The sequence below is a fragment of the Alosa sapidissima genome, chromosome 13 (assembly GCF_018492685.1).
Source record: "Alosa sapidissima isolate fAloSap1 chromosome 13, fAloSap1.pri, whole genome shotgun sequence".
Classification (NCBI taxonomy): domain Eukaryota; kingdom Metazoa; phylum Chordata; class Actinopteri; order Clupeiformes; family Clupeidae; genus Alosa; species Alosa sapidissima.
In genome coordinates this window covers 34793658-34816799 of record NC_055969.1, presented here as the reverse complement: position 1 = coordinate 34816799, position 23142 = coordinate 34793658, and the positions used below count along the sequence as shown (strand labels likewise).

Here is a 23142-nt window from a genome sequence, read left to right as displayed (position 1 = left end):
CCGATCAACAGACCCACCCTCCCCATGTCCCATCGACCAAGCTTCATGAGAGCACAAATTCCATTATTTCAAACACACTGTTTTATTTATTCTAGAACCCTATAATAAATAACAATAACATAAATTATAATAATAATTTCACCCAAATGGGCCCTTTGAACAGCAGTGGCTCATTCTGCTCTAAACAAACAGAAAACAACCAAATGAGAAAAAACACATTTAGCCCCAAAATGGTCTCTTGAACAGTGGTGGTTCTGTCCGTGTGTGTGTGTTAATGAGTGATGTTGTGGCAGATTTTGATGCCTTGATGACTAATACTGGGGGCTCCCATTTAAAGCACTGTGGTTCAATGTCAGCCATTTTCACAGTCATGAGGGTCATGGGTCGGTAGGTAGGTCAATATATTTTTTTTCAAGATTCAAAGTAAAAAACAAAAATCAACGTTGTTCTGATAAGTGTCGTTAAACAATTAAATAGCATTCAACAGGTTGAAGTGAAGCTTTGATACCAACGTTATTGATTAGTTTCAGTTTCTCTCGCGCAGACGCCTACATTGAATGAACGCTCATACCACCACGTTATTGTATGGCTCCATGTTTAATGACATCGATAGCATAAACGTTTGTTTTCTTTTTTTGTCGGTCCGCGGTATCTTGATCAACAAATTATCAGACTAAGCACCGGGCCTAATTTCACTTAACGACTCCGCGGACCCATATCAAAACAAAACTATTTCCTGATTGGTTGAGAAATCCTATTTTCTGATTGGCCGATAGGTTAGTAACTGAACAGCAGCTCTCTTGGTGCATTCAGAGCACCTCGGAATGACAAGAACCGCCCCCATGCTACTTTGTTTTTCCGACAGCAAGTGTTCATGTGCTTTGCCATCGGAATGTGTGACAAACACGGATGCTACAACAAAGGTTAAAACATACACCAACTAATCCTAAACAAACAACTGTATTTGCTTAAAATATAGTGTAAGATGCTCGTGAAAGAAAGATATGCAGCTTTCAAGTGATAAAAAGGGCAAATTCCCAAGTTTACATTAAAACTGTTGGACATGAAAGGCCACATGGTATGGAAGCATATGGGTAGCTTTATTCAAATGAGAATGCAATCTGCAATATGCAATTCAAAAAGACATTACATTATGCAATTGACAATTCATTATGCAATTTAATATTGCAATTTGCAATAATATCCAACAAATTGTATTTTAATCTGCAAAGTGACAATGAAATCCTAAAATCAATTCCAATAATTTTGGTTAAAAAATAGAATAAACATGGATTGAATTGCATTCCATTTTGCCATGGTACTTCAGTCTCAAAATTCAAATGGCAATTCAATTTTCAATATTCAGTTCCATCAACTGTCAATTCGTTTTGCAATTTAATATTTAAAGTGCAATGTAGGATTGCATTTTAAAAACATATTTGGCAAAACTGTCAATGCCAGCTTGAAAAGATTTTGGATTATTTTGGGCAAAACATTTTGCCATCGTTTTGAGGCATTTTATTCAATTGTTCATTGTTTACGTTTTACCCAGTTAGCGCTTGCAATGGAGGAGTTTGCAGCTGCACTAAGGTCTCTGGCTGATTATGTAGAACACCACCGTGTCAACGAGTCTGACTCAACGGACAGATTACTGAAAATGGACGACAGAGTGGGCTATCTAGCCCTACTTGTCCGATTTGATGTCAACCTGGTCCGTTCAAAGATTTCTGAGGCCTTACAGCTAATGGGCGCTAGCCGGTGGGGAGACCTTCTGTGGATACCACTGGAGGGAATAGAGGGTCACCTCTCCTATTAGGGAGATCACGGAGCTCTTTGGAGTTCACAGGACAAGTAGGGCTAGATCGCCCACTCTGTCGTCCATTGTCGTTAGTTAGGCTAAAACTAGGGGTGTGACTTTAGAAACCGACGTCTCGAATCAGTGTCGATGCTTCGAAGCACAAGTGTTTCGAAACACTGCTTCGAAACGTGGTTCAAAACAGCCTTGTTTACAAGCTAGCGAACTGTTAGCATAAGTTTGGCAGAACTATGTGGATGTTACAAGATAAGAAACACGATTTAAAACGAGTTTCTTGTTTCTCACTTCTCTTTCCGGGACGGTAGTCTCAATGTTGCAAGGTTGGTTTTCCGCCTGGGGACGCTAGGCGCAGCGGGGAAAGTCACCATTTTCACTGGAACAGGTCATTTAACCATCCAAATGATTTCTAAACGGGTTTATTAAGTTGAAATAGTTGCCAAGTTCCCCTTTAAGTGAACCTTCGATGCATTTCACCGGTGTCGGCAGGCGTGCCCGCGCGTTCAATTAACAGTGTAGCTTTCTCCTAAACAATAACCATGATGGTGTAGTGGTTAGTGAGGGTGTTTTTTGCACGGTAGCCCAGGCTGCTCAAATGTGGTTCGATCCCCGTTTGATTTGTAAGGTATTGTTTCAGATCGTATTTGTTTTCTTAGGATACTTCACCATTAACCACACAGTTTCAACTAAACTCTCAGAATGGTCAAAAATCTAGAGTTTTTATAAGAAGAAAGTGATTTAGAGAACACATAGTGGCAGCAATAAGATTCTTTTTATTGTGACTTCATGTGGTCTCCCATCCAGTAATTGACCAAGGGCATGCTGCTTAGCTTTTGCCAAAGACTGAACACAGGTAACACAGCAAGCCACAAACTTTAAAGACTACATTTCCAATACGAAGCATTTGACAGATTTGTTTCACCCTAAACAGCTCTGAGGTGTCGGAATTGTTTCAAAGCTTCGGAACAATTCGGCACGATTGCTTCGAAAGTTTCAGTTCCCATCCCTAGCTAAAACTCACACAGCCTTTCCTTGCCCTGCTCTCACACACACACACACACAACGGAGACTCTGGCTAGCCTCATAAGCGGACCGGGGGGTGCGGTCGCTCCGGGCCCACGTTTGGCCAAATCTATCTCGCTGAATTGTTGTATACGATGCTTATTTGTAGGCTACTGATTGCTGGGGGGAGGGGGTGCTACTAAGGATGTCGCTGGTTGGCAAAGTTATCAGCAGCAACATAAGAGCCTTAATAATATAAGAACACAGCTGGGTCTCTCGGACACTAGGCCTACTCGCAGTCACGGTTAACATTATTCATCAACTGTGACATGATATGTTTGCGCCGCCAACCCCCCCCCCCAATAAAAAAAAAATGTGCCCCCTTGAAAATCGCAAATGCCCCCTTTGTCACTGTACTCTACAGCCGGGTCTGTCGGCCAGAGACTGCAAACTCCTCCATTGCAAACGCTAACTGGGTAAGAAGACGTAAACACGGAAGTGACGTAGCCTAGTTCCCGCCTTGACAAGTGACTTGACAGATTGCAATGCGTTTGGCAGATTGAATGGCCATTTGAATTTTGCAACACAAAGAGCGTGACCAAAGTGCAATGCAATCACTGGGGGCGCTATTTCTTTTCCATTTGAATAAAATGCCTCAAAACGATGGCAAAACGTTTTGCCCAAAATAATCCAAAATGTTTTCAAGCTGGCATTGACAGTTTTGCCAAATATGTTTTTAAAATGTAATCCTACATTGCACTTTAAATATTAAATTGCAAAACGAATTGACAGTTGATGAAACTGAATATTGAAAATTGAAATGCAAAATTAATTGCCATTTGAATTTTGAGACTGAAGTACCATGGCAAAATGGATTGCAATTCAATCCATGTTTATTCTATTTTTTAACCAAAATTATTGGAATTGATTTTAGGATTTCATTGTCACTTTGCAGATTAAAATACAAATTGTTGGATATTATTGCAAATTGCAATATTAAACTGCATAATGAATTGTCAATTGCATAATGTAATGTCTTTTTGAATTGCATATTGCACATTGCATTCTCATTTGAATAAAGCTACTCATATGCTTCCATAACATGGACTACAAACGAACTACAACCTGACGACAAAAGTGATGGCGAGCCCCTAACTGGGCAACTCTGTTAGCAAAATCTAGCCCCAGTTTCCAACCTCTGACTCACACATTAAGTGACGTGAATGACGCGGAATGATGATGTTTTCACTTGGAGAAAGGTTTTTCCGAAGCCCATGAACGCTAGGTCTGAGCTGAATGAGCGCACAGACAGCAACGTTGTGTATTTACGTTTGTAAAATATAGCGCTTAGAAATATCTGTGCGGGCAAGTTAATAATTTCTCGGAGTGAGAAATGCCATGTGTGGCGTGTGAGCGTGTGAAGTCTAACTGTGCGATTCAGTCCTGCACACGCCTGGACTCGAACCCGCGATACAGACGCGGAGTCGGAGACGGGAGTCGAGCGTGCTGATAATTGAGCTAAAAACCCAGGCTATAAGCTTTCGTGTCAGCAGCACTATTGAGTCTGTTGGCTCTCCTTCTTCAACAACCCACAACGGCGCCCCCTGTGTCGCGCAACGTTAATGCTTTGAATTAAATTTCGAAGCAGTCACATGGGTGTGTGTGAAACGAAGCTTCGGACGTCACTGATCACGTGATTATCACAAAACGACTCAAGCTCCGATACAAAGCTTCACTCCAAATTGGTTCATGTCTTCGATACACGCTTCGAAGCAGGGGGTTCACGGGTAACATCACTATATAAAACCAATACAAAAAGTAGTGCAACTTGCAATAATTATAGATTTTTGAAAATTATACAATTGAAAGTAAAACCTCTCTGCTAATATGCTTACTCTGTCAAATAGGCCTATCAGAAACATGCCTTACGGTGTGTTTCCACACAACGAAATTTCGCGTCGCTCTCATTGAGGTTGAATGGAGACAAAATTCGCCCTAGTTGGGCGAAATGAATGCGAATCGCCGAGGCAGGCGAAACAAAGTTGGCCAAAGTTTAACTTTATTTAAATGAGGACCATTCGAGAACCAATCAGGTCCGCGTCTTTGTGTTTGGAGGCGGGAGTTACAAAAAAAGTCTGACCAAGATGGCGGAGACTACCTGAGCTGTAACACGAAAATTTGTATGTGATTAAAATGTTTCTACACGAACATTGGCACTTGTATCAACACGAATTGTGGTTTATATGCCACACGAACTTAGTCAGAGCACATACACCACTAAATAGACCACTATTTATGTTAGTTTAAGCACTCGATCTTTTTAGCTAGCTGACAGGCGAAATGCTAGTATTTTAGGACATTGGATTGCATTGTAAACCTAGCTAGACAGCTAGGCTACATGCTGCAACACAGGTATGAAATATATTATGTCTTATTGACCTTGTTGTTTCTATGAACGTGAATTGTTGTTTATAGGCAACATAGTCTTAGTCGAGTCGTAAAGACCCCTGGATATCTTCATTAAGTACTTAAATTAGCCTAATTAGCTCGCTTGCCACCACTGGCTAGACACTGCAGTCAAAAGGTTAGCGGTTTCGCCGTCACGCCCCCGAGGCGAAATTTCGCTGGCCGAAAATCGCGAGGTGTTTCGCTGTGTGGAAACACACCGTTATTGTTATTGTGTGGTTTACATGACGTTAGTGGTATGTGGATGTCTTGTTAGCCTGCCATGAGCTTCGGTTCGGTTCGCTAGGCAAAACATTAACAAAAAAGTTCGTTTTGGTGCACTGATGACAGTCAGGATCATTTCTAACTAGCCAGCTAGTATTGCTCAGTTCATGTCTATAACATGCTTTACTTGCTTCCTGGATAATTTCAGCGAATATTCTTAAGGTGAGATGAAAGATCATTAAACTTCACTGTGTTCGGTGGGTTGCTAACTAACAACATCGCCTACTAGCCAGCTAGTTACAGCTGTTGAACAATCTCAATACAATTTTCGTGACAGTAAATCCCTTTCAATGCAGTATCCCTTAACGTTTTTCCTTAACTAAAGAAACAATGTAAGGTATTCTGTGCAACACCCTTAAATAAACCCCTTACCTAAGGAGAAACTAAGCCTTAAGGGTCATACTTCAGGTGTTTTGTGTTTACCCCATAGACTGTAAAAAATACACTCACTACGCCTCTCAGTCGCACCATGCGTGCGTGAAAAAAAGTGCCGTCCGTCATTCATTCATATCATAACGAAAATATACACCGGTATATGGCGTGAACCGGTATACCGCCCAGCACTATGTGTGTGTGAGTGTGAGTGAGTGTAGATTCTCAACACACTTTATTATTCAGAGCTGGACACAGTCCATGTGCAAATTAGGGTAAGAAACAGAAGTCAATTTGTCCACATCCAATGTAATTTCATAGAATATGTTATATTTATATAAAACAATGTGCTTTCATCAAGTTTTTTCCGTCTTCTTTATTTAAAAGCTTAATTAACATCATTAATCTATTTGGAAATTGAAGGAGAAAATAATTATCATGAATTAATTGAGTCATTACTCATTTTAGGAGAGGTTATTCTTTCCTTTCAAATGACTAAATAATTCATGTTTTCCCCCAGAAAACAAAACTGCCCTTCCTGACTGTAGGACCTGCATTCATTTGAGGTTAATTTGCATTTTGATGCGAAGATTTACTCCAGGTTGACAGAGCTCTGGCAGCACTCTGCGTTAAATGTAGATAATTTTTCTGTTCCCAACATAAACATGACATCACAAAGCTTGTCCATCCAGATTCCTCCTCCTCACACATTTACAGAGCCATGTGTTAACTTGCTCTTCACTCACACCCGTCATCTATGCTGTTCTCTCACACACATAGGCTACCTACACAGCCATCTATGACATGCTTTTGTCCTGAGTTTTGACATGCAAGGAATAAAATCCTGTGATTCTGCCATATTCACAAGCTTTTGTCTCTCATAGTCTGTACATCTAAATCTCACGCATACATTAGTGCTGTTGTATTTTCACAAACAAATGCGCAACATTATTTACTATAACTATGCATATCTCAAGCTTTCCTAGCTGTTAACATTATTTACCATAAGTATGCATACAGTATTTCAAGCTTTCTGTTACTGTCAAGATTGTGCTTACTCTTGTTTTGCATACTAGGCTCCCTGTGAATATTCTTTCTAGGAATAAAGTGTCTGTTCTGTATTGATCTGTCTGCGTCATGACATGCAGTGTGCTGAGGAGGCGGCGACTCTCTCTAATATGCTCTGACTTGTCGCCTTAATGGAGATAAAGAAATCCTCAGAACGTCATCTTTTCAAAGACTCTATCTTTTGCATTAGTGAAATGATACAGACTGATATCTCTGTCCCATAATAAAACACACCAGTTATGCAAAGCTTTTGAAAATGCCTTTATTATTTTGAAGACACTGAATGAGCTTTCTGCATAGCCCAGTTTGCACCAATGACCTCAGGGGTTCAAATCAGGGAATATCAGTCCATTTCAGGCCCAGCCTATCAACAACCCCCATTCAATTTATGTTGCCGTAACAGTGACTTATGATTACCTCGTCTGTAACCGAGCCCCTGGACTCAACTCAACAACTGTGTGTGTGTGTGTGTGTGTGTGTGTGTGTGTGTGTAGTGTGTGTGTGTGTGTAGTGTGTAGTCAGGAGTGTGTGTGTGTGTGTGTCTGTGTAGTGTGTGTTTGTGTGTGTGTGTGTGTGTGCGTCTGCAGCCCTATCTGTACAGACTTGAATCTCTCAATTTCCATCAAAAGGGTGATGCACAAATAGAAACAAAGATGTGTGTGTGTGTGTGTGTGTCTAGTGTGTGTATTCAGCGCATTAACACAGCAAAACACAAATTCAAAATTCAATTTCTTTCAGTGTTTTGCTCTGATGTATCTCAGACCCACTGTGCAACATATTGCTCTGCCGATATCCAGTTTAGTCTGCTACATGTTTGCTCTGTGTGTTCCCACCATTGTGCAAATAAATGTGAAATCATGTGAAATAAGACACTGATGCTACATCGCATTCCACCAGCCCGCACCTTGCACAGATGAAACCAGAGCACTCATGGTGTGTGTGTGTGTGTATGTGTGTGTGTCTGTGTGTCTCTGTGTGTGTGTGTGTGCATGTGTGTGTGTGTGTGTGTATGTGTGTGTGTGTATGTGTGTGTGTGTGTGAGTGTGTGTATGTGTGTGTGTCTGTGTGTCTCTGTGTGTGTGTGTGTGCATGTGTGTGTGTCTGTGTGTGTGTGTGTATGTGTGCGTGTGTGAGTGTGTGTATGTGTGTGTGTTGTGGTTGCGGCTGCATTTCTCTCTCTCCCTCTGTGTTCAGCTGCCTCACAACAGCGTTAAGCAGCTCCCTCTCACAGCATGGGCAACACACGCCGGAGCTCGGTGAAGCACGCATCTCAATTATCTCACAGGTGACGTCAGGCACAACACACGCCATGGATAATGTCAGCGAGCCCGAGCGGCAGCAGCAAGCTTTTAAACGACCCCGTAATAATTATGTAAACAAATAACAGCTTGTTTAGAGACGCTGTGAAAGTCCAAATTGCTCTTGAGATTATATGGAGGCAGTAAGTGTTCTTATTACTGCTCTCGTTGTGATTTTCAGGGAACAGAATCAAATGATTCGAGGTTTGGGGTTTGGAACTTCCAACTCTGACAGTCCTTGAAATTCACTTTAAATCAAAATGACAGCTGATTTAGCTCTTTTTTGGAGCATGTTTGATCAAAACCATCATTTGAGATGAATTTTGATATATGGCATGTTTGTGGAAAACTACATTTCACAAGGAGAGAGTAAACAGTGAACAAACATGATTAAGCGTAATTGCACTTCCTTCGCCCACTCTCTCACTCTCTTGACAGATTTAGCTGTGTTAATTATGCGCTACTCATGTGTGTACAGGTCACCTGTGAAAATCTGCTGCTGTGATCAATACCTCTCTGTCGGCAACGTCGGACCTGTTGTTCTTCTCTCCTCACTAATTGCTGCTTGACTGAAGCAGGAAGTCAGATCAGAGGTCTGCCAGGGGAAATAAAGCACTCGAGTGGGAGTGAGCAGCGAGTCTCCTCCAAACAATCAAACGCCTGGCATCAAAGGTGTGGGAAAGGACTTCTTTATGGGACTGGCTGGAACGAGCTCAGCTTCGCACTCTTGAACCCTGAGGAAGGAATCTGAGTCTTCCTGTTACACTCCTCTAACTGAAGCTGATGGTGGATATCTTCATCGTTTAGCTATGAATGTGGCTTTAGTCTGACACTACATTATCTCAGTTAACTCTGAGTCTAAGTCTAAGAGTATCCACATCACACTAAGTATGCCTTAAGGTGATAACACCAGTCAACTCCAAGCATGTTGCTAAGAAACAGATAATACCCCTCATATTACATGAGTTATGTCAGTGAGTGTGTTTGTCGGTGGCCACACATTCTCCATGTTGTTGTTAATCACACGGTGTGGGGGGCAGTAATCACATGGCGTAGGGGGCAGTAACTTGGCTGGAATATGATGACAGGTTTGTGTGAATTAGATAAAGTGGGAGTGAGCACAACAGAGCCAGACACTTCAAGTCAAGTCAAGCGTCAAGTTCAAAGTTCTGAAAAAGTCCACAAAAACACACACTCGTTCTATACAGCGGTCATCAGAGGCTTATCTCAGTGAATCAATCAATCTGTGGCAGTTATTCATTATCATATAAAGCACCTGATCAAGAGGAGCATCTGCTCCGGTTGTGGTGCCCTGATGGTATCGCGCGTGGCGCTGGAGGACAATAGACAGTCGAGGAGATGACCAGCCGATAAGCGTCTGTGATTAATCAGCACAGGGACTAGTGTACTCCTCCTTTAATCTCACAGAGCCCAGAGAGCTCTCATCTCGTGCTCCTCCTCTTCCTCCTCTTCCTCCTCCTCCTCCAGCAGTGGCAGAGTCCACGCAGCTCTCATCTTGCGCTCCTCCTCTTCCTCCTCCTTGTCCAGCGGTAACAGGGATGAAGATGGAGCCCCTTTCCTCCTCCTCCTCCACGGCCATCAGGAGTGCTCTCCAGGGTTTTAACTCCATCAGTTTTAACTAAGCCGAAGAGGAGACACGGCCCCCACTCCTTCATCTAGTCCAGCGGCGCTAGTGTCCATGTGTGTCTGAGAGCCAAATGGATGTTGTGGAGAGAAACAGAGGAGGCTGTACAAACACACACACACACACACACACAAACCACAGAGACACAAACACACACACACAAACACACACTCACAAACACACACTCAAGATCACACAAATCACACCTGATGAAAACTGAGAGAAAAGTATGAGAGGTTGTTTTTTCTACTTCTGACAAAAATAATGTTCCTGACTATAAACCCTTGTGCCATAACTATACCAGTGATGTCTATTATGTTGTGCATAATTATGTTCTTTTAGTATTATTTCCTAACGCCACAGAGAGAAAACAGCCAGACTATAATGACAACACACGTCTCACCAAATGGTTGGATTTATAAACCGTTTCCTACAAGCATCCCATTATGGTTCATCCCATGAGCCGTGAAACAAAAACACACACATTTATGTCTCACTCAACAGTACAGCAGCGATGAGACTGTAGAATTAAAACCTATTATTCACTCAACAGCACAGCAGCGATGAGACTGTAGAATTAAAACCTGTTATTCACTCAACAGTACAGCAGCGATGAGACTGTAGAATTAAAACCTGTTATTCATGGTTTTGTTTTTGTTTGGGACCCTGCGGCCGTACCGCGGTCATCTGAAGCAGATGGGCGTGCGGAATATAATTACAGCCCCGTCCACCACTGTCATCAGTAGTCATCGCTGGTCCCCACGTAGCATTGAAAGGAAGAGTGGGCAGATGATTTGGACCATAATTAATGTCTTTAGGGTGTGTGTGCGTGCGTGTGTGTGTGTGCGTGCATGTGTGTGTGTGCCTGCGTGTGTGTGTGTGTGTGCGTGTGTGTGTGAGCGTGTGTGTGTGTGCGCGCGTGTGTGTGTGTGTGAGCGTGTGTGTGTGTGTGTGTGTGTGTATGTGAGTGTGCGTGCGTGTGTGTGTGTGTGTCTGTGTGTGGCATTGGCACTTGCTGCTGCTGTGAGATTGGCTGCTTTCATGACTATTTCCAGGTTCTCAGTACATGAAACATGACCCTGATCTTACTGCACTGGGGGACAGAGATGGAGACGCCATGCCAATGACCATCATGGACACGTTTCTCTCTCTCTCCCTCTCTCTCTCTCTTCTCTCTCTTCCTCTCTCTCTCTCTCTCTCTCATCCTATCAAGTTCTCTCATAATCTCAATGCATTCTTCATCAGTTTGTGCTAGACCTCTAGAGAGAGTATTTAAAGTATTTAAGGGGCCTTTGAAGCGTAACGGGAAGCAAGTTGGAGAGAGAGATAGTGTGGAATCAGAAAATAACCGGTCGGACTCAAACACAGGTCGGAAAATAACCGTTTCTTCAATTATACACAGGAGAGGTATTATAGGTGGGATTTCTCCAACCAAGCCTATTTACCGAAACCAAAATCACTAACAAATCACAAACAAAAACAAAATCATCGCCAACAAAACAACCCTCAAGAGCATTTCACTGGGGTTATCAAGCAGACCCTTTTCTTCATAGGCGTTTTGGGTTATCAAGCAGGCACTGTCCTTCATAGGCGTTTCATTAAATTAGGCCCATGACACCTCCAGAAGGCTCAACAGTGGTGTCTGGCATCCCAGACTCACCCCCCCCCCCCCCCACACACACACACACTCATGATGACTCATGACTACCAACAAATACCGAAAACACACAAATGCACACACAACACACAAAATCACCAACAAAGCAGCCTCTCTGCGCAACAAATAGGCTTCACTACCAAGTGCCTATGCGCCTTTAATGTGGCCTCTAAGCAAAGCTCACTATGCCCCTTTAATGTGGCCTCTAAGCACAGCTCACTATGCCCCGTTAAAGTGGGCTCTAAGCACAGCTCACTATGCCCCGTTAAAGTGGGCTCTAAGCACAGCTCACTATGCCCCGTTAAAGTGGGCTCTAAGCAAAGCTAGAAGGCTAACTGCCCAGAAAAAAGAACGTTTGTGTCTTAATATGACAGCCAGGCATTCAATATGTGCAGCGCACTGATTCATAAGAAATGAGACAAAACATGGCCACTATTTCCAGTTTTAATACATACAGTAATACCCTATTATTCATACAATTCATACAGTAATACCCTATTATTGGCATTTTACTTTTGAACATTCAATTTTCGGTTCCTGTTATTCTTGTGGCTGTCTTGACTATGTTTCATTGATATTGCGTTGTGTGCCATGTTGTATTATATTAAGCTAGTTGTTGAGAAGCCCCAACCAATATAACAAGGTTTTAACCTCTTCTGTTGAGCATAACAAAAGCATTCAACTAAAGTAATTTGTATTTAAATCTGTGGACTATGATTGGATGTAAAATCGCTTAATTAAATGGTCAAAATGAACACTGGTTCGGCATATCCTACATGGACCACCCCTCTCTTGAAAACCTACTATTGATAGGCATTAAAAATCAACAGTAAAAAGTAACTAGTGACTAATACTTTGAGTTGTTTTTAGGAAGAATCATTTGTACATGTGTATTGTTCGACAACAACACTTTTACTGGTAATTATGTAAAATGCAGTGATGTAACAGCATAGTTCTATTTGAGTACAGTATATTGTTTGCTGCACTCTTTCCATATCTGGTAGGAAGAGACACGCCTCAAAGTCACAGACAATACTTCTTAAAAAGCATTTCAGAAGAAGTCCTTGAAGGTTTGCATTTCTTAAATCATTATGGTGTATGGGAGGTGGAGTACTTCAAGGACTACAACCATTTCTGAGAGCAATTAGTGCTCTCATAGTGAATAAATGATAAGGCGTCTTATTTCACCCACTAAACCTTACTGGTACAGCAAAACTAGAATATGCTCATCAGGTCAGAGACACATTTTTTATGCTGGAAGCATCACACTCCTCAGTGTTCAAGAGCAGCGTTTTTATCTTTTGGCCTCTTAAGTTGATGATATACTATTGTTGTTTTGTTCACACTGCTTGCTTTCTTTCTTTACTGAACTTTGTTGCTAGGTGACATGTTGCCATGTTACTAGCAAATGAACTGTGCTGTTGACCGCTGGAAAAGAGAAAGAAAAGAAAGGAAGGAAGGAAGGACAGTGCAAATTGCTCGGGCGATGGTTTGATGGGCGATTTTACTGCAGACACAGATAGGGAGTGTTAACAGCCAACCCAGCTGACCCCTGCAAATCCTCTCCATCTGCGCTTTATTTCAGGGGACTGAGAGTTATTAGAGACTTTATCACCACTCAAATAACCTCTGACTGGCAGGCGGAGCTGGGCCGAGACTGGGCCAGGTCAAGGCCAGAGGACGCAATCTGTTTGGGAAGCTGTCAGCAGCCTGGACGGGAAGCCCCAAGGGACAAACAGTGATTCAGTGAGCACTCTTGAGTTGGATTCTAAATTGCCTTGATTTTAAAGTTCTATCACAACTTCAAACACACACACACACACACACACACACTCCCTCTCTCTCTCTCACACACACACACACACACACACGTGTGAGCGAAAATAAGAAGCTATCACAGATGGTCTTAAATCTTGTCATGACCCTTTGCCATGACCAACATACCAATAACCCACTAAAAAAACAGAGAATTGCCTTTAAGAGAAGATAGGATTCATAAAAAAACACACACAGCATCAACGTAATGCAAAGTGAAACAATAAAGTTGCCTCATTCTGGATGAATCTGGCTTTTTTACAAAGACCATTAAAGAGCTACTGTGGTGATATTATCTAGACACATTTAATAATAATGCTTGTGTGTGTGTACTGGTCTATGAAGGAGACCTTCCATTTAATATGCAAACATTTACTGGCAGTCATTGTGCAGCTGTTATGCAAACAATGTACTGGAACATGTAGTCTGGCTGTTATGCAAACAATGTACTGGAACAGGTAGTCTGCCTGTCATGCAAACATTTACTGGAAGTCATGAGACTGGAACGGTCGAAGGCTAAGAGTGGCTGGTATGCAAACATTTACTGGAAGTCAAAGAGTGGAAATAAACAAAACAGGGCCTGGGGGGAAAGGTGCTTAGCAGAAAAGGAGAAGCAGGGACTTCCAGAGAGAGGAAGTGAAACCAGATGTTGAAGTGACACATAGAACCAAATCAAAACGTACCCTGCCTGGCAACAGATTACACATAGAACCTGGACACATATTTCTGCCTAGCAACACACATTTTTTAATGTCTATATGAGGAGGAGTTTCCACCAATATCTCAGGTCCCAAAACGCTCTGATTGGCTAAAAGGGGCCTGGTGACGTTCCTGGGGATAGGAACGCCTCTCAGGCCCCCGAGAGTATAAAGGAGAGAGCTCAGGCACATTCAGATCAGATCTCATCGGGGTAGCAGCTGCCACTCACCACTCTATTGCCTGACGGTCCAGTCCTGACTCTGTTTGGATTGTATTATCACTGCAATACGGTGAATAAAGGATCAACAGTCTTCAGCTTCTCTCGTCTTGGTGTTCTCCTTCGGGTCTTTGACATCAGAGTGCTAGTTGGATTGGAGGTTTTTGGAAGTGGATGATTTCCACGACAGATCTGGAGGTCCTACCGAGATTTGAAAGGATTCAACAAGGGAAGCAGTTCCGTCCCGGGTGAAACAGACTTCTCCAGTGCAGTTCTCCGGGCCCAAAAAAGGTAAGCACTTTTGCTTATTATTAGGGAGAACTGTACTGTGGGAGTCGGTGGGTAGGCCGGGAAGGGGTGCTAACCTGAATCCTCAAAAGAATAGTGGAGACACAAGACAGAGATTGGGTTGTACTGTTGATCTTAAAAAGCGTTTTGTAATTTTGTGAACCGGTTAAAATAGTTTTCAAGGAGAAAACTGAGTTAAATGGCCATGTAATAATTTCCAAGGAGGAAATCTAGTTTTCAAGGAGAAAACTAAAATAGTGTTTTAATTTCCAAGGAGGAAATCTAGTTTTCAAGGAGAAAACTAAAATAGTATTTTGTGTAAAGGGAGCACGGGCTGCCCTAAAATATATGTGTGTTTCAGAGAAAAGGAACGGGTTAATAGGTAAAAACTGCAATATTAGCTGTAAGTTGAACGGGTGAAACTGTCCTGAGCAAAGAGTGATGAAAAAAATACATTTTATTATAATCTGCTGTTGTTTCTGTAAAAACTGAGTGTGCGCCGTTGTGCTTTCTTTTGACCGCCTGGGCATGGGCCCACAATAGATGCAAGACAAGCGCACATACAAATTTGAGGTAGAGGAGTTCGGCGAGGGAAGAAGGATCGCCACGCTAACAGACGGACGTCAAACTCACATGATAGAAGTTGCAGCTGCAATATTCATAAGACAGTTGCACAGCAACCATAGCCTGGACATAAGGAGATTGTTACAGTTGTTGGAGGTTTTTGCAGATGCCCCCCCCGAGCCCTCTGTTAGAGTAACAATATTGCCCAAGATTAGGATTGTGAGAGACCATAGGCCAGAGACCCTAGGACAAGTCCTCTACCGCTTTGAAATTTCTGATGATTCAGGTAAGGAAGAACCAGACACAGACTCCCTAGAAGAGTTCACTCCAAACAGTAGTGTGAGAGAGGAGGAGGCAGAGAGTGAGCCAGGGGAAGTAAGTGCCCCACCAGAGACAGGATACAGCAGCCTAGGGTCGGAGGAAGAGGGGCACCAGGAGTCAGGTCAAGGAGGTCCAGTGAGGGCTCCAACTCCCTATCCAGGCAACACCGTGTCCCACCAGCTGATTCGCAGCCCATTCCGTATAGTTAACAGCCCAGCCACCCCCCGATATAGCTCACCGCCCTCCACAAGTTATAGCCCAACCAACCCCCGGTCTAACTCAAGCTATAGCCCGACTGAGCCCCAGCCGGTGCAGGATATAGAACAGGCGCTGAAAGAGATAGGTGGCCGAGATAGAGGAAGGCTGGCCGATTTTATGAGAGAGTCTTTATCAGTGTCAGTGTTCTGGAACAAGGAAGGGAGCACTAGGGATAAATATTCAGTTCATGTTGACCACCGTGACAAATACGGAGGAACCCACTCAAGACTAGGCACCAGCGTAGCACCATTGGCACTGCAGACAGTGATAGAACAGGTAGGAAAGTTTGTGGGGGTGAACACAAGGCCAGTGGTTGACCAGCTCTTTGCCCCACCTGAGGGAAGGAAGCGCAAGTTTGAGAGGGATTCCCCAGCTGCTAGGAGAAAAAGGACAAATAGAGATTATAGATAGAAAGCTGGTGAAAGGGGAGGCACTACTGCAGGGCCTCCATAGCAACTGCTTGAACTGAATAAACCCCACAGCAACGGCTTAACAAAAAACTTGTAATCCGCTAACTTTGCTTAAATTGAAAGTGTTGTACCTGCTTCAATAAAAATAAAGAAAAATAAAGCCAATAAATGTACTTTGAAAAAACAAAATAAAAGGTTAAAAGATAATTTTAAGTGAAGAAGTATTATTGAAAAGAAAAGATAAGGACTCAAAGCCCCCACTGATACAATAAAGTGTATGGAACAGGGACAGCAGAACGTGCTCTGGGCCATAGATATCGTTGAATACGACGAACACGACTGGGAGACAAGCGTCAGAGACGGAGAGGGCCGAGAGTACGTAGGATACGTGGGTGAGGTCCCCTTTGAATGCAAATTCCCGTATAGGTGCAAATATCGAGACGACATAGACCTAAAAGCGACGCTTTCTTTGTTGAGTAATCTAACCCCTAATAGCCTGCCAGTGAGGAAGCAGGAGGAACCACAGCCCCAAGCAGCCGGAAGCAAAGGAGAGGCTACATCGGGTGACCTGAAGATAAAAGAGAAGTGGACAATAAGAATCTCCAAGCACGGGAGTGACGGGTGGAGCGTAAGCGCAGTGGACGATAGAGGAAAAGCATTTGAAGAAAGGAGAGGCCAACTGAATACTGTCTTCAAGGAGTGGGGCGACGTGCAGAACTCCATACTATACTTGGTGAGCGACCTACGACTGGACTGGGAGGAAAAGGACCAGAACAGATACAGGAGGGAGAGAAAAAGACAATACGAAAAGGATTATCGCCTGTTCTGCACTGACCGAGAGGACATAAACGAACTAGACTACAGCAAAAATCCCCATTCCACCGAAGACAACGACCTCTAAGAAAAATGGCAACCAGAGCAATGACACCTCTGGAGGAAGTAGTAAGGGAGAATGCCATTGCTGAAAAGGACGTAAAGAACATCAACCACAAGTGGTTCCTAAGATACAAAGGAGACCACACAGCATGGCCAAAAGAAGGGTCACTCAACCCGACAATAATTGCCCAAATGAGGGAAAAAATCATGAACCACAAGGGTTATGACAAAGGCCCACGGAGGCAGGAAAAAAGAGAGAAGGAATTGAAAACTCTGGAGGCCTTCGCTAAGATATCGGAGAGAAAGAGAAGGCAAAGGGCGGACCAGAATGACACGCCGCCTGAAACGCCCACCACAGAGAAGTGCCCCCAATCACAGCCCACAGAGAAAGAGCTGGACGCCCCGACCCAAGCGGCAGAGCCAGGAGCTCCGCCCATGGAGGAGCTGCGTCCTCCCCCATACAGAGAAAAGGACAAACTGTACCCAGAGGTGCCGCAAGGAGAGGATAACGTGCGGGAAATAATCCGGCGCCTGGAAGAGAGGGACCCACGGACCCGGGCAATGCAAGCACCGGGATATGGGTCACAGGCCCCAACGGTGCACCTGGCAGTACAGGCCCCACTAATGGTGAAGGGGATCACACTGGAAGGGACCTGCGCGGAGGTGCTGAAAGAAGTAAAGAGAATAAGGTGGGAACAGGCCAACCCCCAGCCAAGACCATCAACCTCCCAACCGGCGTCCGCACAGTCATCGCCACCATCATCCCCCACCAGGGAAACGCTCCCAGAACACCTTCTGGAAAGTACGGAGCCGGGTGAAGGAAAAGAGTGGGATGAGGAAGAAGAAACTAAAAGGGAACTGGAGGAGCAGGTGGTGAGTGACTACCACACAAGCCTGAGAGGCCACCGGGAAACAGACGGGTCTCCAGTGACCAGCCCCCAAGAACTCTGGCGGGAGAGCCAGGAGGGGCGGGCAGGTGATTCAGAAGCTGGAGGAAGCGAGCCCCTACGCCCTCCAGGCCGAAGGAAGGAACAAGCCCCTAAGGGGGGAGAAAAGGAACAGAGACGATGGTACGGGAGGCTGTGGGACCACCTGGAGACGGTCATGAGAGAGTGGGTAGAGGCCACGGGGGAGGAAGAAAGAGAAGCCCGGGATAGAGAGGCCATGAAAACCCTGGCCTGGGTGAGGTCGCAGATGGACCAGGAACCGGTGAAGGAGGGGTGCAGAGAGTCATGGCGGAAGCTCGAGGAATACACCCAGATGTGCGGGAGGAAAGTGGAAGAAGCCATTAGGCAAGCGGAAGAGAGACGCCGAAACAGAAGAAGAGAGGAAGAGATGAAGAAGAGCGAGGAGCTGAAAAGGGAACAGGAGAGTGGAAAAAGGGAAAGCCGTCGAGAGTCCAGGCGAGAGTCCTCCGAAAGGAGGAGGGCCCGCCGACTGACCTTCGAACTGACTTGCAGTCCAACCACGAAAGTGGAAGAAGAGGAGGAAAATACGGACGGAGCAGACAGCCAGGCTGACTCAGGAGAAGACTGTGAGTCAGGGGAAGACGAGGAGGTAGGACTGGAAGTCACGGAACAGCTCCTCGAAGAGCAAATTCAGCTCCTCGAAGAGCAAATTCAGAGAGAACTGTCACAGGGTCCAAAGGGAGCGGGCCCCTCAGTGTGTCTCGGCTGCGAAAAAACGTTCAAAGGAGAAAAGGGTGTGAAGGCCCACCAGCGACGGACAGAGGAATGTAGAGAGCGGGCCAGAATGCTCCCAGTGATGATCCCACCCAGTGTGCTCGCCACAGGACTGTTTGGAATCAGCAGGATGAAGAAAGGAGTGGAGAAAGGCCTGGACGAGATCAGAAAAGGAGTGCGAAAGGGGCTCGACGAAATCGAAGGGGGAGTCAAGAAAGGCCTGAAGGAAAACAAGAAGGAGCTGGAAAAACTGGAAAAGGAGGGAAAGAAAGAAAGAGAGAGGGCACGGAAAGGAAGAGAAAGAATGGAAGCCATCCCAGAGGAATTGGACGAGGAAGAAACGGTTGTGATGGCACCATTAATAACAAAAAACCAAACGGCCCACTACCAGCCATGGACCCACTCAGACGTGAATGGCCTCATTTCACGGCTCCCTGTCCTGCATGAGGGAGCGGGCAGATGGATAAGTCGGCTAGAATCAGAGACTCAAGGCCGAAACCTGGCCGTAGGAGATATAAAATATCTGCTCGGCCTGATATTGGGAAAAGCTGACACAGAGGCTGTGCTGGAGAGAGAAAACCTAGGGCGGTTGATGAATCCCAGCAGAGACGCCCTGTGTTTTGATAGCGTCCGGAACGACGTGTGGAAGGCCCTAAGGGCAGCCTACCCCAACCACTACAGCCCCTCAGCCGTCTGGATAGAGAAACTCAAAGACAGCGATAATCCCGCAGCCTTCGTAGAAAGGGCAGCGCAGGAATGGACAATAAGGATGGAACAAAGACCAGAAGATTCAGGTCCCCTCACCATGCAGTTCAGAAGAGCGGTTATGGACGCACTACCAAGAGAAGTCAGGACGCAGCTGGAAAGCGACTGGCGCCTGGCAGCCATGCCAAAAGAAGAATTTAGACTAGCGGTGGTACACCATGTGACTCTGTACAGACAAGGGAAGGACAAGGAGGAACAGCAGGAGAAGGAAGCGATAAGGAAGCTGACCCATGTACAGCTCCAGGAGGCAAAGGGGGCAAAGAGGGCAGTTACCCAGGCTCCGGTAATGCCCGCTACAGCCCCTACCACACAGCCACAACCACCGGTAGTACAGCAACCAATAATGCAGCAACCTATGGTGCAACAACCAGTAATGATGCAGCCACAACCTATGCAGCCCATGATGCAGACATGGCAGCCAGCGCCATATGGACCCCCGCAACAACAGCAACAGAGACAACAATGGTACCAGCCAAGAGGCAGAGGAGGATTCCGCCAGGGAAGAGGTGGACAAGGCAGAGGAGGCTATGGAAGGGGACAATACCAAGGCCAGCAGAGCCAAGGAAACAGCATTCAGTGTTGGATGTGTGGAGGAACGGGACACATCTCCAGGGATTGCCCGACAAAGACCGGAGGCCAGAACCACCAAGGAGGACAGGCAAATCAAGGACAAATGCAAGAAGGAAACTATGCTCCCCAACAAGGGAGAGCCCCACAGCAAATGCAGGCACCCTCCGGCCCAGTCTCCCCTTACGGGGGAAACTGGAATTGACGAGGCCCAGAAAACCCAGGGGAGGGTCAGTTCCCCGCCCTGACAAGGGGAGCTGACGCAGAACCAATGCTGCAGGTTCTAATCGAGGGCATGGAAGTCAAATGTTTAGTGGATACAGGGGCAACATATACTTGTCTTCACCCAAAAGATGCCCAACACCTCCCCAGATCTTCAGGAAAGTTTATGAAGACAGTGGGTTTCTCGGGAAAAACGCAGCTAATTCCAATGACGGCCCCAGTATCGATCCAAATAGAAGACAAGGAAATCAGGATACCAGTCTTAATAGCAGAACACACGCCCGTCAACCTATTGGGACGGGACGCACTGTGCAACCTAAGACTCCAAATTGAGTGTTCCCCAACAGGAGTACAAATAACAGGGCTGGCAACCCAAATGGCCCTAAGGATAAGTGCCCCAACTCAAACTGAAACTCACCAGGTCTACTGGATTGGACAATTGGAGCCAAACATAGAGCGAGTGGTCTACAACGAGTATGCTTTCCAAATAAACAGCCTTCATGCTCGGCTAAGGACGCCAAGATGCCCATTTCATTGTACGATAAAATTCGACCAAACGCCAAGCAAGGAAAGAGAGGAAAGATGGCATAGGGACGTGAGTAAGTGGGGACGTATCCCACTTGACATACACGCACTGGTGGTGGCCAAGGAAGGAGTGGCCGCCGAGGTAAAATTTGCGAAAGGATGGGATCTAGGCTTGATCTTCGACATGCCTGGAACAAGGCCGCACATTACTCTAAGAGTGGCCAGAGGTCACAGAGCAAGAGAGATGGGCCCAGTGATGTTCAAGACCCTGTGCGTCAAGTGGAAGGACACAGGAAATGATCGACTCCAAACGGCTGTCAGTAAAGGAGGAGAGCCAATGTTCAGGATAAAATTGGACAACCCGGTCACCGTGTGGGGAGTCCCACAGATAATCGAAATCATGGACACAGAACCGCAGGAGAGAGAGGAGATACCCTATGTTGAAGGATGTCCATATGGGAATCAATTTTGCCTCTACCGCCTATTCCCAGGAGCGGGGCGCCGCTGCTGGGACAAAACGAGACATGTACCGTTCAGCAACAAAGACGCGGAATGGAGCATGTACATGCGACATCTGTCATGGTGCCCAAAGAAAAGGGAAGCACAACCGACAACATATCTCCCGGAGAAGGTTTATGACATACCCTACGTCAAAGGATGCCCCTACGGCAACCCATACTGCATGTATGGCCTGCTGGGAGGAGCAGGATATCGATGCTGGGATAAGGAGAACCATGTGCCCATCGACAAGTCCGACCTAGAATGGGAGGAATATAAGAAGTACTACCTAGACGGCGAGGCGGACAAGAAGACAGGGAGGCCGGGACCGACCCCCTGGAAAATGATGATGCTGCAAGAGGCGACAGAAACAGATGCCGAACGGGCAGAGAGAATATTGAGAAAAGTGCCGCCTGCGGTATGGTCACAAGGAGATGGTGACATAGGGCTGGTCAAGTCAGCAAGCCCTGTGGAGTTCAGGCTGAAACCAGGAGCGACGCTGCCTTTCCAGCCACAGTACCCCATTTCAGCAGAGGCAGCTGAAGGGATAAGAGGGACAATTGAAGACCTCCTGGGAGCAGGAGTCTTAGAGGAAGTCCCAAGCGCAAGGTGCAACACACCCATATTTCCCGTGCTGAAGGCGGATGGAGTGCGATGGAGAATGGTCCAGGACCTTAGACCCGTCAACGAGCGCATTGAGGACTATCCGGCGGACGTCCCACATGCTAACGTACTAATGACCAACATCCCGGCGAGTGCAACAACGTTCTCCGCCATTGATCTGGTTCAAGCATTCTTTACAATACGGGTGGCCCCTGCGAGTAGGGAATTTTTCGCATTCAAATATCAGGGCAAGACGTTCCAGTACACAAGGCTCCCACAAGGGTTTAAGCACTCACCGCACATCTTCAACCAAGCCCTCAAGGAGGACTTAAAGCACATCACATGCCAAAGCACGATTCTGCAGTATGTTGACGACGTCTTGGTATGCTCACCGGACCAGGAAACGTGTGAAAGGGATACGGTCCACGTGCTGACCGTCCTGGCCGAAGGGGGGTACAAAGCATCAAGGAAAAAGCTACAATTTGCACAGCCCCAGGTGATCTACTTAGGTCGCCGGATCTCACATGGGCACAAGGGCATCGCCCCGGAACACATTGGGGCAATTGCCAAGGCACCGAAACCAAACACAGTGAAGCAAATGATGTCGTTCATCGGACTCATAGGTTTCAGCAGCGACTGGGTGGAGTGCTATGAGCAGAAGATAGCCCCACTACGAGCCATGATCGTGCAGGCTGGAACCAGCCACCTGAGGAATCGTCTCACATGGACAATGGACGGAAACGAGGCGTTTGAACGCATCAAAGGAGAACTACAGCAAGCACCGGCACTTGCACTGCCGGATTACGGAAGACCCTTCTACCTGTACGTATCGGTCAGGAAGGAAGCAGGGAAAGACGCGTACATGACCGCGATCATGGCACAAACACAGTGCCATGGACGTGGCAAACAGGCAATTGCCTACTACAGCTCGAAGCTGGATGCGGTGGCCCAGGGCTACCCACCATGCTTCCAGGGTCTTGAAGCCGTATATTCGGCTTACGTCAAAGCCTCTAACATCACCATGGGATGGCCAGTGGTGATACACACCAGCCACGCAATAGCACAGTTGGTGGAACAAGGGAAATTCTGTGTGACGCCTCAGAGGCAATTGAGGTATTACAACCTGTCGCTCTGCCCAGATGTCACCATAAAGGCATGTGACACGGCAGGGAACCCGGCGGATCTCATCCCACTTGAATATGAGGGCGAGCCACATGACTGCGTGGCTGATTCAATCGCCTTCTCCA

At 45.8% G+C, this 23142-nt stretch overlaps 1 long non-coding RNA gene across 1 annotated transcript; it reads right to left on the bottom strand.

The window, feature by feature from the left end:
* Positions 1-328: 328 nt before the first annotated feature.
* On the bottom strand, positions 329-16522 carry LOC121681051. Its single transcript, XR_006021939.1, has 3 exons — positions 16442-16522; positions 10204-10211; positions 329-339 (listed from the first exon to the last, which is right to left on the bottom strand). It is a non-coding gene; the product is annotated as an uncharacterized LOC121681051 (long non-coding RNA).
* Positions 16523-23142: the final 6620 nt, after the last annotated feature.